Below are 15403 nucleotides of genomic sequence, written 5' to 3'. Positions count from 1 at the left end.
TTTCTTGAGTCAGGTTTCTCACTCTCCCAAAACTTGCCAATTAGACCAGCCTGTCTCATCTGTGAGTCTCTGGATCCACCTGTCTCTGCTTCTCCAGCTCTGGGATTACAAGCGCATGTCATCATGCCTAGCTTTTTATTGTATTTAAAAAAATTCACTTTTTTGAACATTTCATTCATGACTACCATATTTATATGATTTCTAATCCTTCAGCTTCTTTTTCCAAGACTTCTCATGTTCCCCTATTCCCTCTCTACCTCATGACCTCTTATTTAATAATTATTGTTAGATACACATATGTATAATGTATAAAATCATATATATATACATATATATATTATGCACACTTACATGTATGTGTGGGGAGAGAGAGATGCTCATATGTATATATCTTTAAGACTGATCACTTGAGACTGAATAATCTAACAGGGAGCTTATTCCTGGAGAAGAGAGATTATCCCTCTTTCAGGAGCCATTGATTGCCTTTAGCTCTTCATCTGGAAGTGGGAACTTATGAAATTTCCCAACTTCATGTTAATTTATCGACTGGTATTTTTTTTATTATGTATGTCTTCTCCAGGAAACCTCATTGCTGAGACTCCTTGGGTACAGTCTTCCTGTCATTTGAAGAAGACAATATTTAGTACCAGTGTCAGGCTTTTTAAAAAGTAGATTATGGTGGTCATGTTAGGCAACTGCTTTAACCACTGAACTATATTGTTAACCCTGTACCAGTCATGGAAATTGTTACAGAATTCCAAGGTAAACTTCTTTTGCTTACTACATGTCAATTATGGCCCATAGAAAAAAATCAGTGATGTAGTGCCAATAGGTCAAGTCTGCCTCATTATCTATTTTATAATTAAAGTTATATTAGAACAAGGGCATGTGGATTCATTTGTGTTTTGCCCAAGATTGCCTCATGTTACAGTTTTTGAATATGAAATTTTCCCCACATAGCTTATGTGTTACGACACTCGGTCTACAACTGGTGGTACTGTTTGTAAGAGGACATGATATTGGAAGGGGTGGATATATGGTGGGTATAGGTAATAAGGGGCATGACACCAAAAGTCATATGTACTTTAGGTTTTCGTTCAGTTTTCTGTCACACGCTTCTGCCACCATAAAGCTTTCCAGCATCCCTTTTCTGCTATGATGTACTGGAATCCTCTGAAACCATAAGCCCAAACAAATATCTCCTGTTATCAATTGTTTCTCTCAATTATTTGCCACAAGAAAGAGAAAAATAATAAATAAGTGTAGCAAGAACATCGTTGAGTAGATGTTACACAAGCCTTGGGGTCCACAGACCTGAATATATCCACTCTCTGGTCTTTGCACTCTGGCGACTCAGTACTCCACACTTGCCCAGGCTGAGGAACTCATCTAATTTGACCTGAGAGACACATGAGGACCAAAGGTAAATGTGGATGAGAAAGATGCATGAGACAGGCTGGGAAGACTTTCCATCAAGGAAGAGCAAGATGTGTTTGAGGAGCTGAAGGCAACCATGTTGTAATGAGAGCTGACAGAGTGTAAGAGAGACTTGTAGGAGGACAAAGCTCATCAAGGGTTGCCACAGAAATCTCTGTAAATCCTGGTAGACTTTCCAGATATTTTTGGCCATTTTAGATTTTTTTTTTATTAAAAACCAATCAGACGTGGTGTTTCTTCTACATCTACCACTACACAGACCTGTTCTTTCCATAGCCATCCCTCCACACTCCAATATACTCACTGTCATAATGGAATTTCTCTCCAGTGAACCTGAAACGTCTAGAGACTTCAGTTCAGAGAGATAGAGATAGCTAGCTAGATGTAAGATAGATAGATGATCTATAGATAGATGTAAGATAGATAGATAGATGATCTATAGATAGATGTAAGATAGATAGACAGATAGATGATCTATAGATAGATGCAAGATAGATAGATAGATGATCTATAGATAGATTTAAGATAGATAGATGTAAGATAGATAGATAGATAGATAGATAGATAGATAGATAGATAGATACAAAGACCTATAGATGGAACCTTCTCTGAGGATTTGCAAGGGCCATGGTCCTCTGGCAGTATAGTATTCTCTTTTTAAGTTGTCTGTGAACCTCAGGATGATGTCAAACCTGAGGAGTAGGTGTAAAATAACAGATCACAAAGGCTCACCCTAGTTGTGTCTGGTCTTGGGAGCCAAGGAAAGGCTCTACCCACTGAGAAGGAAGAAAGCTCCTTTTCCTTTTCCGTTTCTGGGAATTCAGTCCATAACGAGGCAAATGGATAGGAAAATAGTCAGAGGGTGAGGGTATAAAATACAGAGTTGGCAAGGCGGGGATTTCTGGTCCTATATAGTGTGACATCTGGCAAGTTCCTACCCCTCTGGAATGAAAAGGCTCAGGTTAGTCTTGTAGAATTGGACTTCTAGGGAGGCATGAAAGAACACCTAGAACTCCCAGCCCAGTGGTTATAAACGGAAGTTGCCCTACTGCACTTTTGTTATGTTGTTTGGCCATCACTTTCCCTCCTCTTCCAAAAGAGTACATATTACACAAAGATTTGGCTCAACTAAGCTGGCAGTAGAGTGGAACCCCAGGTTGGCACAGCACAGCAGGAATTACACCAGAGACATCGCCAGCCCAGCAAGCCTCAGCGGCCTTCAGACAAGTGCTCCATCACAAAGACCAAGGAAAGGTTCAGGTCCCTTGAGGTGGGGGAAGAAAGCAACTGCAAAGAGACAAGCTATTAATATCAATGTTTCAGGAAGAAGAAGAGGCGAGAAAGAACATGGACGCCCAGGAAGAATGACTCCATATGGCTTTGATGTGTTCATTTCCACAGGATGAGGGAAGTAAGGAAAATACAGACTAGTGAGCCAGTAAGGAGGAGGGAAGTGAGGAGGTAGAGGTGGTTTGGCAGGCTCTGAGAAATTACATGAGCTGCAGGGAGTAGATTCTGTCTAGACAAAAAGTCAGCTGGCCATATGCCATCTGCACCCCCATCCCCGACACTCTCAACAAAGGTAGGGCAGGAAGCGGAAGTGCCCCTTAGCTCTGTTTGCTTCAACTGGGAAGGGTTTTTGTGCTCCTCCTAGAGGCTACTGGGTATGACTGAGATGTCTTCCCAGGGTTTCCTCTGTGAATCTCTCCAAGACAAGAATTTTACTCTCAGTCTATGTAGACCTAGAATAAATCTGTCTGTATATTCTTCTGGTATTCATACAGATCAACACCTCTCTTTCATCCCCACCCAGACACCTGTGTCCTCTTTTCTGAGTAATTGAAGGGAGTCATCAGGCGAGGAGGAAGCCCGATAGAAGCTGAAATGAAGATGTTGAGGCTATATTATTAGTGCCTGGTATTGTAAACACTGGTGCCCATTTTTGTTTTCTCTCTCCATAGCAGTAGAGAACAAGGAGGAAGACCACAGCACATAGAAAAGACTTGGGCTACGAAGTGAACTAGCACTGGTGTTTATATTTGTCGAAGGAGACAAGTTTATCTTTACACTTGTAGATAAAGCCTCCATGCCATAAAGGTTTGGTACAGGTAAAAACTGAAAACAGGCCACCTGAAGCCTATTACCCCATCCTGATGGGCTAGCTTCACAGGGTGCCCTTAGAGTCACTGTGAGATTGCCCAGGTTGAATATCGAGTGAGGCACCTTGGCTTGCTAGGGGTCAGACATAGCCACAGAACTTAAAACTCTTATTAAGATTGAATCCATCATCCCATAAAGCTCTTATCAGGATTGAATCCATCATCCGTCTTTGCACAGGAGACTGCAGAAGTTGGAGGTACACGAGACACGAGATACTGGCCTCCTGTGGCTCTTGGGAAGTTGGTAGGCACACTTTCATAGACCTAAACCATGGAACATTTGTGACATGGCTCAGGAAGCATATGCGTGGTTCCCACTGCTCCTAAGATCTTATTAGTATGCAATAGAAACCCTTTATAATGTTAAAAAAACGTGCATGACTCTGAAGGACAGAAAATAACATACATTAGACTGATTAGAAGAAACGGGAGTGGGAAGACCCGGCTTAGGCCTTTTGCCTCTGCGATTAGAGTGGAGGAGGTAAAATGATGACAAACACAGACTCACACAGAAATAGACCTGACAAAACGGTGGTTTCTGGGGCTGAAGACAGGGGTAGTGACATTCTCTCAAGCATGGAGGTAAAACTGAATTAGCAAGTTCATTAAGAACTAGGCTAATTATTATCCACAACAATTACTGTGCTCTAGTCAAGAACAATCCCTGGGCACGGAGCACAGTGTAGTCAACATATGCTTGCTGAATTTTTTATTTTGAATATTAAAACTGCTGAAACTCACATGTCATCTGGTCTCCCCAAGAGTTTTAATACAAAGTATTTTTTAAATTTAATTAATCCTGTAGTGACTAAATACTTCTCTTGCACAAATCTAGCTCAAAGGGTCAGGTGAGGTTAGACATCAGCCATATCTCAAGCCTCTTCCCTCCCCCAGACTCTTCCCTAACTAAAGTCTTTCCCACAGGATTAAGGTGAAAATGGGCACCAGCTATATTGATTAAGAAAGACTTCTTTGGCTTTCTGTTTGTTTGCAAGAGTGCATTTGTTTTCAGGTTAGCCAGCTGAAAGATTTCCTGCAGCGTAAAGACAGATATTAAGGGGGAAGATTGATGGGAGGATTGTTAGCAAACGGAGTCATCAGTGTGATGTGGGAAATTAGGGGCGACTTTAATGTCAGAGGACCATCAGTCTGGCAGAAGAGAGGGCTGGGGAATGACTACAGCAAGGGAATAAAGCTACACAAAAAAGTTCAGAGAATCATCCCAGCGGATGGGAAGCACATAGACTCTGGAAGCAGTCCAAGTACCTCATCTTTTGACAGAAGGACTCTGTGAGCTTGACAAAGTTCATGACTTTGTGTTTGTGTAGGCAGGGCCTAATTGTCCTGACTGCTTGTGGTCTTTGTGGGGTGAGTCAGAGATAAAATATGAAAGGATCTGAGGCAGAGTCCAGTATTCATCATCCCCGTTCCCTTTCATATTTATTTATTTATTTTGTAATGCTTCCTGGTCTGATTCTTCCTTTCACTCCCAATACCTACAATTTTGAAATCGGTCATAGGTACTTATTTTGTTGACGTTTTCACTGGCCTCCTGTTGAGGAATAATAACGGTTCTTTATGTGGCACTTTGATGTCTCAAAAGGCTTTCCTGACATCATTGCACTTTCTGAGCTGTGTTCTTACCCTAATTTTACAAATAGAGACATTAGGGATTCTCGAAACACAGCCACTAGTTAGTGAAAAAACTAGGCCTTTGGCTCAAAGTGCTTTTAATCCACTACAGAAAGAATATAGGGAGGCATTCCTGCGAACTTCCCTGGCGATGGCTTCTACATTCTGTGTAGTTATTAATGTTCTAGGGTACTTTCTCTTGCTGTGACCATGACCATGACCAAAAGCAACATGGAGAGGAGAGGATGATTTTATCTTGCATTTCGGGACAACAGTATACCACGGAGAGAAGTCAAGGCAGATACCTGAGGGCAGAAGAGAGCAGAGATCAAGGAAGAAAGCTGTTTGATGGTTTCCTCTCCACGGCTACTCGTTTGTTTGTTTGTTTGTTTTTTATGTAACTTAGGACCAGGTTTTCCAGAGTTCACACTCCCCAGAGTAGACTGTACCACCACACATAAATCATTAATCAAGAAAATGCCCTACGATACGCCCACAGGCAATCCAATGAAAGCAATTCTTCAGCTGAAGTTCCCTTTCCACAGGTGACTCTATTTTGTATCACACTGACAGGAGCTAACCAGCGTAAGTGACCCGTTATCAACTTGGTACACAAACAAATCATTAATAAACCATAGCTTTTTATTTCTTGTTTATCTCTTAGATTTCACATTCATATCACAATACACAGCACAGAAGAACTTTAAAAGCTCCACCACTTTTAGATTTTTCAATACTTTTGAATATCAAGGTTTCGTTAAAATCCCCATGTCTTTTAACTGTGGGTTCCCCGAAACAAACAAACAAACAAACAAAAAACAAACAGCATATACTTTCTTATTCCAAGAGGGAAGAGTGAGGGCACAGTAACAATCAGATCAAGGCACAAAAAACAAACTTTAACACTGTGAATAGTTCATTGTCTGATGCCTAGGATTGACTCAAATCTGGGCTCCAATGATCTTGAATAGCCCTGTCTCTCCTGCTCTGCAATCTGCAACAAACCCAGCTTGACTTGGAGGCTCAGGCTCTCTCTATCCCATACCTGACACTGTCCTTTGAGGTCATCTCACAGTCCTGGGGTCTTCAAACTTTTGGAATCTCCACCACAACTGGCATTACACCTTTAACAATAGCCTCTCCTGATCTCTCCCAACACCAGGCCTCAACAGCTCTCCATGATCCCTTAAGTCTTAAAAACCAGTAGCACTTGGAGACTCATACATATTGTTTGGCTTCTGAGCTTGAAATCTGCAACCTTGTCACCCCCGGATTTTATAGCTTTTGTATGCTGACTCTGAGGAAAAACTTACCAGAAGATTTCGCCTAAATACTGCGGCTCCCTTATTAATCACAACTGATTTTCACTACCAGCTAATCAGTGTAGATCAGTGGCTCTCAACCTGTGGGTCATGACACCTTGGAGGTTGAATGAGCCTTTCACAGTGGTCACCAAAAAACATCAGAAAAAAAGAGATATTTATGTTATGATTCATATCAGTAGCAAAATTACAGTTATGGAGTAGCAATGAAAATAATTTTATGGTTGGGAGTCACCATAACATGAGGAACTGTACTAAAAGGTCATCACATTGAGAATCACTGGTATCGATTGTCCCAGTAAAGCAAATGTTTCATTTTGATGGTGTTGGTTTCTATTAGTAACAGTTGATTCTTCAGCCCCAGATGACAGAACACCATACATTCCTAGTTTAAATATCTCACAAATGGCCTAGATAGTTTTTTAGGGAAACTCAACGGTCTTTTCAAAATTTCCCAAGCCAGGCCTCCATCACCTGCACGGTTATCTTCCAAGCTCCCTTGGAATAGCCCAGTAAGTCTGAGCACTCAGGGGATTTTCCAATCCAAAAGTTTCTAACATTTCCACACTCCTCCCTCCAAAACAGCACGGTCAGGTCTGCCATAGCAAAAGTCTACTCTCTGTACCAGTGTCTCCTATCTTGTTTTCTGTTGCTGTGATAAACACCATGAACAGAAGCAAAGTGTGTGGAGGGGTGTATATTTCGATTACAGTTTACTGTCCATTATTGAGAGAAAGCAAAGGGGTCACTCAAGACAGGAACCTGGAGGCAAGAACGGAAGCAGAGATTGTGCAGTAAAACTGCATACTGGCTTCTTCTCCATGGTTACTCACATTGTTCTCTTATACAACCCAGGACCAGCAGGTGACACAAGCCACAATGGGCTAGCTCCTCCCACATCAATTATTAATCAAGAAGATGCCCCACAGACATGCCTGTGTGCTAATATGATGGAGGCCAGACCTCAATTGATGTTTCCTCCTCCCACGTCACTCTAGTTTGTGTCAACTTGATACATGGTATCCCAGAAACTACTTTGGGTATTTTCTTATGTTATTTTTTCCAGAGGCAACTGCTAATTTATCTAGAGACCTAGTAGATTAAGCTGAAATAAAAGCAGAGTTGAGACAATCTGTATTGGAAATATATTTCCTCCCATTACTAATCCTAAATTATATCTATGTAGGAATTAGCTGTTAACTGCTTCTGACAAGATCTCCTGAGTAAATTGGGAGTGTGGGGGCCATGCGAGAGGGTTGAAGGGGAGAGGAGAGGAAGGGAGGGGAGCAGAGAAAAATGCAGAGCTCAATAAAATCAATTAAAAATATAGAGAAAAAAGGAACTGCTTCTGAGCTACCTGATGCAGTGGAGAGCCACCCATACTTTCTCCGGCTGAAGATACACACATGTAGATCAGAACCAGCATTCTAAGTTAGTAGCACAGTAGAACTCAGTGTCTATAATCCCACACCAAGTACGCTAAGACAGGGTGATTACAAGTTCAAGGCTACCCAGGAACAGCTGGTGAGTTTCAGGCCATTCTGAGACATGTTGTGTGACTGACAGATAACAAAAAGTTAACAGCAGCTTCGACAGCTGCCCTGTAACACGGTGCTCACCGTCCTCTGACTCCTGCCCAGCCTGACCATCTGAAGTCTGTTGTCCTTCTCGTTTGGTTTCTTGCTTCTGTGTATTTCTATCCCTGCTCCTGTGGGAACTAAAGTTTCCACTTTTCTGCCTCGATTACCAACGTCACGGCTATCCCACGCCATCCTAGTCTCACATCAGGAGGCCTGTCGCCAGGTCCTAGGTTAGGTTTTGAGGTTTATCTCGTCACATTGCTTACATTGATCCCTACCGCAATGGACTTCAACCGTTCCAAAGCAAGCACTCCAACAACTTCTGAGATAGAACAAAGTTTTACAAAATATTATGACATCACCTCATCAGCGGATGGACCCACTATTTACCACAAGTCCTTTCCATGGTGATTTGTCATAATAACATAGACATGAGCGAAAATTAAGGTCACACAAGGAGTATATAAAATAAAATCAACTTTACCCAAAAATTTTGTTCGTGGTATGCTAATTGTTACTTGAAATTTTCTTTGTCCTTTGAGCTTTTGTGAGTCATAAAATAATGAATTGTGCTGGCCACCCTGTGTCATTTATAGACAACTGTGGAAGCTAATTAAAAGCAAAACCAAATGCCACAGATATAATTATTACATAATGAGATAAGGGTAACATTATCTGATGCTGTTTATATATATACAAAGAGTGAATTTTAATCAGAATATCATATTAAATGGTAACTGAGAAATCAAGCACAAAGAAATTTTACCTTAAAAAAACCAAACAAACAACTAATTACACATCACAATATTGCCTCAAAAAAAAAAAACCCAGACTTCTTGAAAATGTGCCATAGAATGACAGTTGTTCTTGCTATTTACCTGTGCAGCGGAAATAAACAACTGGACCTTGTCAAGATGAGTTTTTTTTTTTCAGTCTGATACAGCAGGCATGCAAGATTTAGAACCGTTTGAAACATGTGATCATCTGGTACCAAAAGATTAGAGTCATTCTTCCTAGTTTCTGTAAAGCATAAATATCAGATGTATCTATAATGGCAATGAAATAAATATTTTAAAACATCTACTCCAGTCTTTGCACATAATTTATAATACTATTTTATGACTCTGTATGTGTGTGTATAAAGTACACAGTTTGTTCTAGTGCAATATATCAAAATAACAATAATATGCTGATACATATTATGTGTAGGTTGAAATGGGGCCAAACAACTGGCAAAGCTCTCTAGGCCTTAAGCCCTAAAAGAAAGAAAGAAAGAAAGAAAGAAAGAAAGAAAGAAAGAAAGAAAGAAAGAAAGAAAGAAAGAAAGAAATTCAAAAAACAAACAAAACCTTTCTGGAGCTAACATGTATTGTCTCAAGTTTGTGAGTAGGGGAGTGGAAGGCAGTAAGAGAAAATCACAAATTGGATAGAAGATAGTCAGTGGCACAGCCAATGGCAGAAGCTGGTTGTGTGATGGAGGACCCTGGGGCCACATTTTGTTTCAGGGTATGGTGTAACATGGAGATAGTAAATGACAAATGTTGGTCATGGTGGTGGCGCTGCGGTACGTAATGGTAAAGTGCCTTCAATAGATAACCTAAATTTTGCCAAATGGAAAAATAATTCCTGGTTGAACTCCAGATCTCGGCCTTCTTTTTCTCCATGGACGAAAGTACTGTATCACCTTGGGTAAATGCTTTAACTTTTCTGAACCCCAGCCCTCTTCTCTCTCAAATAGTAACACCTATAGCCACTCAGTCTTTTTGAGACAGACACAGAATAATGAGCTTGAAACTGTAGTTTCAACGCAGCCAAAGAAGCCTACAAGAAAGGATAGAAAACAGCTGATTTTCAGCTTCTTTATCATTGAACATAAAGTATATTGAAATAAATACTCAAGTAAGGATACACCTCTACTATTTATTTACCTCTATATTATAAATGTGTTTTCCCAAAATGTATATGTTGAAGCCCTAATTATTCCCAGTGTGATAACTTTGGAATGATTTAAATTTGTCATGCAAATGGTACCCCCACTATGAGGTTAGTGCCCCCATAAGAAGAGAAGCAACAGTAGCTCACTCTTCATTTTGTAAGGACGGAGTAAGCCATTTGCAAGCCAACAAGAGACTGCTACCAGGCTAGTGTCTTGTTCTTGTTCTTCTCAATATCCAGAACTGTGAAAAATGCTTGCTGTTTAACCAGTTTATGGCTCTCTGATACAATAACCTTGATTTTCTTTTTAAAGATCTGGGACACACTTGTTTATATGCAGGACACATACTGAGGCCCAAACATCTAAAATGGAATATATTTGTAAACAAACATTTCAGGGAGAGTTTGTATATGTGGTCTCTTCATTGTTCATGGCATGCAGCTGGCTCGCTCCTAAGGAACCTTTCTTTTAAAATATTATTTTAAAGTTTTTATTCTCTGTGGATTCCACAGCCCCTTGCAGGACCCAGCCTGCTCCCCTTTACCCCATACCTCTGTGTCAGCCTCTGACATCTGGAGACACAGTCTATCTAGGAACCTGCTGCCATGGAATCCAGACAGGCAATCGTCATTGTCCTTTCTGTCCCCACAGCAATTCACCAGTCTCATCCCTAGCCTTGTAACAAACCACCTGCCAGGGACGCCTTACCTTTCTGCCTCCATTCCCTGGGAAGTCCACAACCTCTCTTGGGACCCCACCTTTATCCCTCACACCATCCCTTTGAGTCAATGGCTAAAACTTGAAGGCAATCGAGTAGGTGATCTTCACTTTTCTCCTTGTCCTCAAGGGAGAATTCCCAGACCCATCCCCTACCCTATAGCAGACTACCTGTGTCTCTGACTTTAATCTATAGGAACTCTGCAGACCCCACAGGATGCCTAGCTTTGTGCCTCCTGTTGTTATTAGTCCAATGGTAACCAGTTTAGATCCCTCAAGACTATAACGTAATGCGGTGGCAGTGTCTGAGGTCATTAAAAAAGTAGCAACTTAAAAAAAAATAAAAAAAAAGTAGCAACTTGTCATAACAGCAACAGGAGACTGACACAAAGGAAATCACCTCATCTCATCAAATATGCACCAGATTACTTCAGCTTTTAAAGTGCCATTTAGATTCTAGTCTTCTTTCTTCAGCGTTTGGCTCTAGGTGTCCCATTTTGCTGTACTGTTAAAACATAGCAGACTTTCTGAGTAAGGCAATGCCATGCCCACTCTAGGTAACTATGCTAATCCTTGGGAAGACAGACATACAAACAAGAACCCTTTTCTGAGGTGGTAGCAGTAGACAGTGGAGATCAAAACTCTTAAGTTCTGAGATTACAAACTCAGGGTTAACTTTAGCCTCGATACTTGCCAACTCTATGGACTCAATGGAAGTTGACCAGCATCTTTGACCCTCAGGTTCCTCACACAAAATTTGTTAGTGGTGATGCTTGTGTTATGGACCTGCTGTGAAGACTGACAGATGAAGAAGATGCAGAGAAGTATATGGAACACACACACACGTTTTTGTTTGGGGCTGGAGAAATGACTCATCAATAAAGAGCACTGACTGCTCTTCCAGAGGTCCTGAGTTCAATTCCCAGCAACCACATGGTGGCTCACAACCATCTGTAATGAGATCTGCTGTCCACTCCTGGCCTGCAGACATACATGCAGGCAGAATACTGTACACATAATAAATAAACAAATCTTTAAAACCAAACAAACAAACAAGTGTTTGCTTGTTGAAGGAATGTGCCAAATGTTGAAGATCTTGTCTCAGAGCTCTTGCTCAAAGTTCTAGTCCTGGGTTTGACATTTACAAAATAGAATTAACAATGAGTGTTGTATTGGTTACTTTTCTATTGCTGTTACAAAACATAAAGATAAAGTCGATTTACAGAATAAAGCGTTTTTTTGGGCTTATAGCTCAAGAGGATTAGAGACCATAACAGTGGAGCAAACACATAGTGGCAAGGGCAGGAAACTGAGGGTTCACACCTTGAACCTCAAGTACAAAACAGAGAAAGCTAACTAGAAATGACAAGAGGTTTTAGTTCTCAAAGCCTGTTCCCATTGACATGCACACACAAGAAAAGTCACACACACCCCCTAACCAAAGAGTGTACCAACTAGGGACCAGGTATTCAAATGCCCAAGACTGTGGGGGACATCATTCAAACCACCAGAGGTGTCTACCATATTTAACAAAATAGAAGAGGTAAGCAGCTTTCATAGAATTCAATATACATTTGCAAAATTTAGGTAGTATTATTTTTACATTTTAAAGGTTCTTCAAGAAACCTATATATTATATTCTGATTATATTCACGCCCCACTATTCTTAACTTCTTCCAATTCCAACCCATCTTTCTACCCCCACAACTTGATGTCCTTTTTTATCTTAAATTTAATGACCTATTAGCTCCAAATACTGATGTCAATATACTTCTTGATGTTGGCCACACACTGGAGCATGGATGACATATCAGGAGCGATGACTTAAAAGAAAACTGACCGAGATCTCCTTTCCAGAGAAGCCAGCAATTGTCAATACCATCTCAGTTAGGAGTGGGATTTCCCTTCCTCGCTCGGTGCTGCCATATGGACTGTCTTAATCCTGTGCGGCTTTTATAAAGGCAACCAGAGCTACTGTGAGGTCGTGAATGCAGTCAGGGGTCTTGACCTGCCCAGAAGATACTGTTTGGCTCTGCACTTCCTTACTTCTCGCACTTACGTCTTTCTGCTCCTCCTTCTGTGATATTTTTCATCTAATTGCTCACTTAAGAAGCTCCTGGATGCATGGAGTTTCTAACCCAGATGGAAACCAGAAGCTGCTGATGCTTAAATAGACTGCCCGATTGTATGGACCATTAGGATATCAGGAGGTAACCAACCTGGAGAAGAGTCAAACTCATTCCAAGACAGAGTTCTACACCAAAAGTTTTACAGTCTTCTATACAAACGTGGTAGAGTAGACATTTCTAAGAAAATTCCGTGTCAGCTGAAAGGTCCCTTTGCTGTCAGTCTCCAGCACCCTTCTGAGGTTTCTACAGTCAGTCGCAGGAGTTAAGAAGTACATTTGTGACTATTATTGCTCAACCCAATTTCTGATGAGAAGCAATGTAACATAATTGGTTTGGCTCATAGGTTAGCCTATCAGAGAGGAGAAGGCAAGATGGTGGGAGTGGTTTTCATCTGTGACTGCAAAGACTGAGTATGTTGGCTCACATCCGGCATTGGGGAGCAGAGACTGGTTGGGAAGTAGATACTGACAATGAACCTCAAGGCCTGTCACCCACAGACTCAGTTTTTCCAGCTTGGAGCCACTGATGAAATATTCTAAAGTCAGCATCATACTCTAGAAAGCCAGCTCTTAAGTAAAAGAACCCGTGGGAACAGTTTACATCCAGCGTGGGTCTGAATTGAATGATTAAAGGATATTCTGTTTGCTGACCGTCCTAGCTCAGAAAGGCAGGTGTGATTTCTGCTCCTTCAGAAGCTCAGATTTTATCTTGTGCCCAGGCTAATGCAGGTGGGCAGCGGTAAGCGAGGAGCAGAGGAGCAAGTCCTGTCTTCTAACCTGCTCCCTCCGGTGACATGGGTGACATGTGTATCTCCTCACCTCTTCAGAGCTTGGAGTCATGGTCTCAGGGTCTCACCACAGGAGCTCAGGTAGTGATAAAGTCAGTACAGCAGTGGCAAAGTGAAAAGGAAGCCAAGGAGCCCGTTCTAACCCCATAAAGCCAATGTTTCTTTTAGAATAGGAAACTTGGGCCCAGACACAGACTATGTGAGTTGATGAAAGACGATGTGATACTCAGAGAGGAGATGGTTATTAAAAGATGGGGTTGTTGGATAGATCTTTCCTCCAGAGCTCTCCAATGGAGTCACTCCTTGATCTTGAACTTCCATCCCCCAGAATTCTGAATGAGAAGATAAGCTACTATTTGAATCATTCATGTGATGGTGTTTTGCTATGAAAATCCTGCTAACCCAACAGGACACATACATGTCAGTTTTGGTGCCATAAAGATGCCCTTAGGAGCACAGGGAATTTGGGGTAGTGGGTGTGGATGCCGGAAGCTCAAAGGCAGATGGAAGAGAAGGTAGGTTTAGGACATGGGTCTGTGAAGCTGGCTTGCTTTCTACCTGTACCATCCCTGCTTCCACAAATAGATTTGTGGGCACCAATTATTCAGAAGTATGTTCATTGAAGCCAGAAATGCATTACTGAACTTTTTTTTTGCAACAGATCCACCTTTTAATTCGGTTTCTGTTTAGGCAAAAATTACAATATTAAATTTTAGTATTCAGTCAAGAGCACGGGTTTTCATTACTTGAACATGCACTCACTTTCTCATCCAGAATAGGCTGGGAGGAAAGAGGAAAGGGATCAAAGTGGAGTCCACTGGGACGGATGTACCTATCTCTGCAGCTAAGTGGTCATGTGACCTAGAACCAATCACTGCCTTTCTGGAGAGTACGATTGCACCTTCTGTGGAGTAATGGGGATGGCCTGGGTGTTCTTTAAGGTTCCTTCAGAGGATTGCAATCTCAAGTCTGTGCATCTCACAGAGTGGAGGGTGCTGAGTGAAGAACAGCAGAGAGCTGAGCAGGAATTGCCGTTGAAACACTACTGTCCGCAGTGTCAGGAAGGGCCTCAGAGCACCATGAAAATGAATATTGCCCATCACTAATAGAATCTCTTAAATTATCTAGGAACCATAAGCCAAGAAAAGTTCATTGTGGCTATTCTCTAGCCTCTTCTGTGAATGACAGAATGTAAACATTGCATATAAGTCACAACAGGAAATCCTCGACACTTCTGTGGCTGCATGCGTGTGGTTGTGTGATAGTGTGTACATGTACTTCTATGCCTCTGTTTCCAAGGTTTCCCAAGCAAGTTCCTAGTCTTTCTTTAGGATAACAGTGCCATGGAAAGTGGACTCCTTAGGACTGTTCCTCTTCTGTTCCAAGGTCTACCTCTGAATTTCTGCTCCTGGCAAGAACACACACTGGTGTCACTTTGCGGTCCTTGCATCTTCCCTTCAGTCCTTGCCTTGACAGTTTCCTTGATATGTCTACCCACTGACATCCACCCAATATGAATTTGCTGCCCAAACTTGAAACCAAATTGGGTCAAAAAGCTAACTAATTGTTTCCCAGCTCCCTCTTTACCAGCTCCACCAACCAGATTGCACAGAGTGAAAAATCGCTATTAAATGTTGGATGTAAAATGTTCCCACAGGTTCTTATACTTAAGAGATGGCTTAAGTATACTTAAGAGATACTTAA

This window comes from Microtus ochrogaster, chromosome 15 (assembly GCF_000317375.1).
Source record: "Microtus ochrogaster isolate Prairie Vole_2 chromosome 15, MicOch1.0, whole genome shotgun sequence".
Taxonomy (NCBI): domain Eukaryota; kingdom Metazoa; phylum Chordata; class Mammalia; order Rodentia; family Cricetidae; genus Microtus; species Microtus ochrogaster.
Note: the sequence above shows the minus strand (reverse complement) of the source record.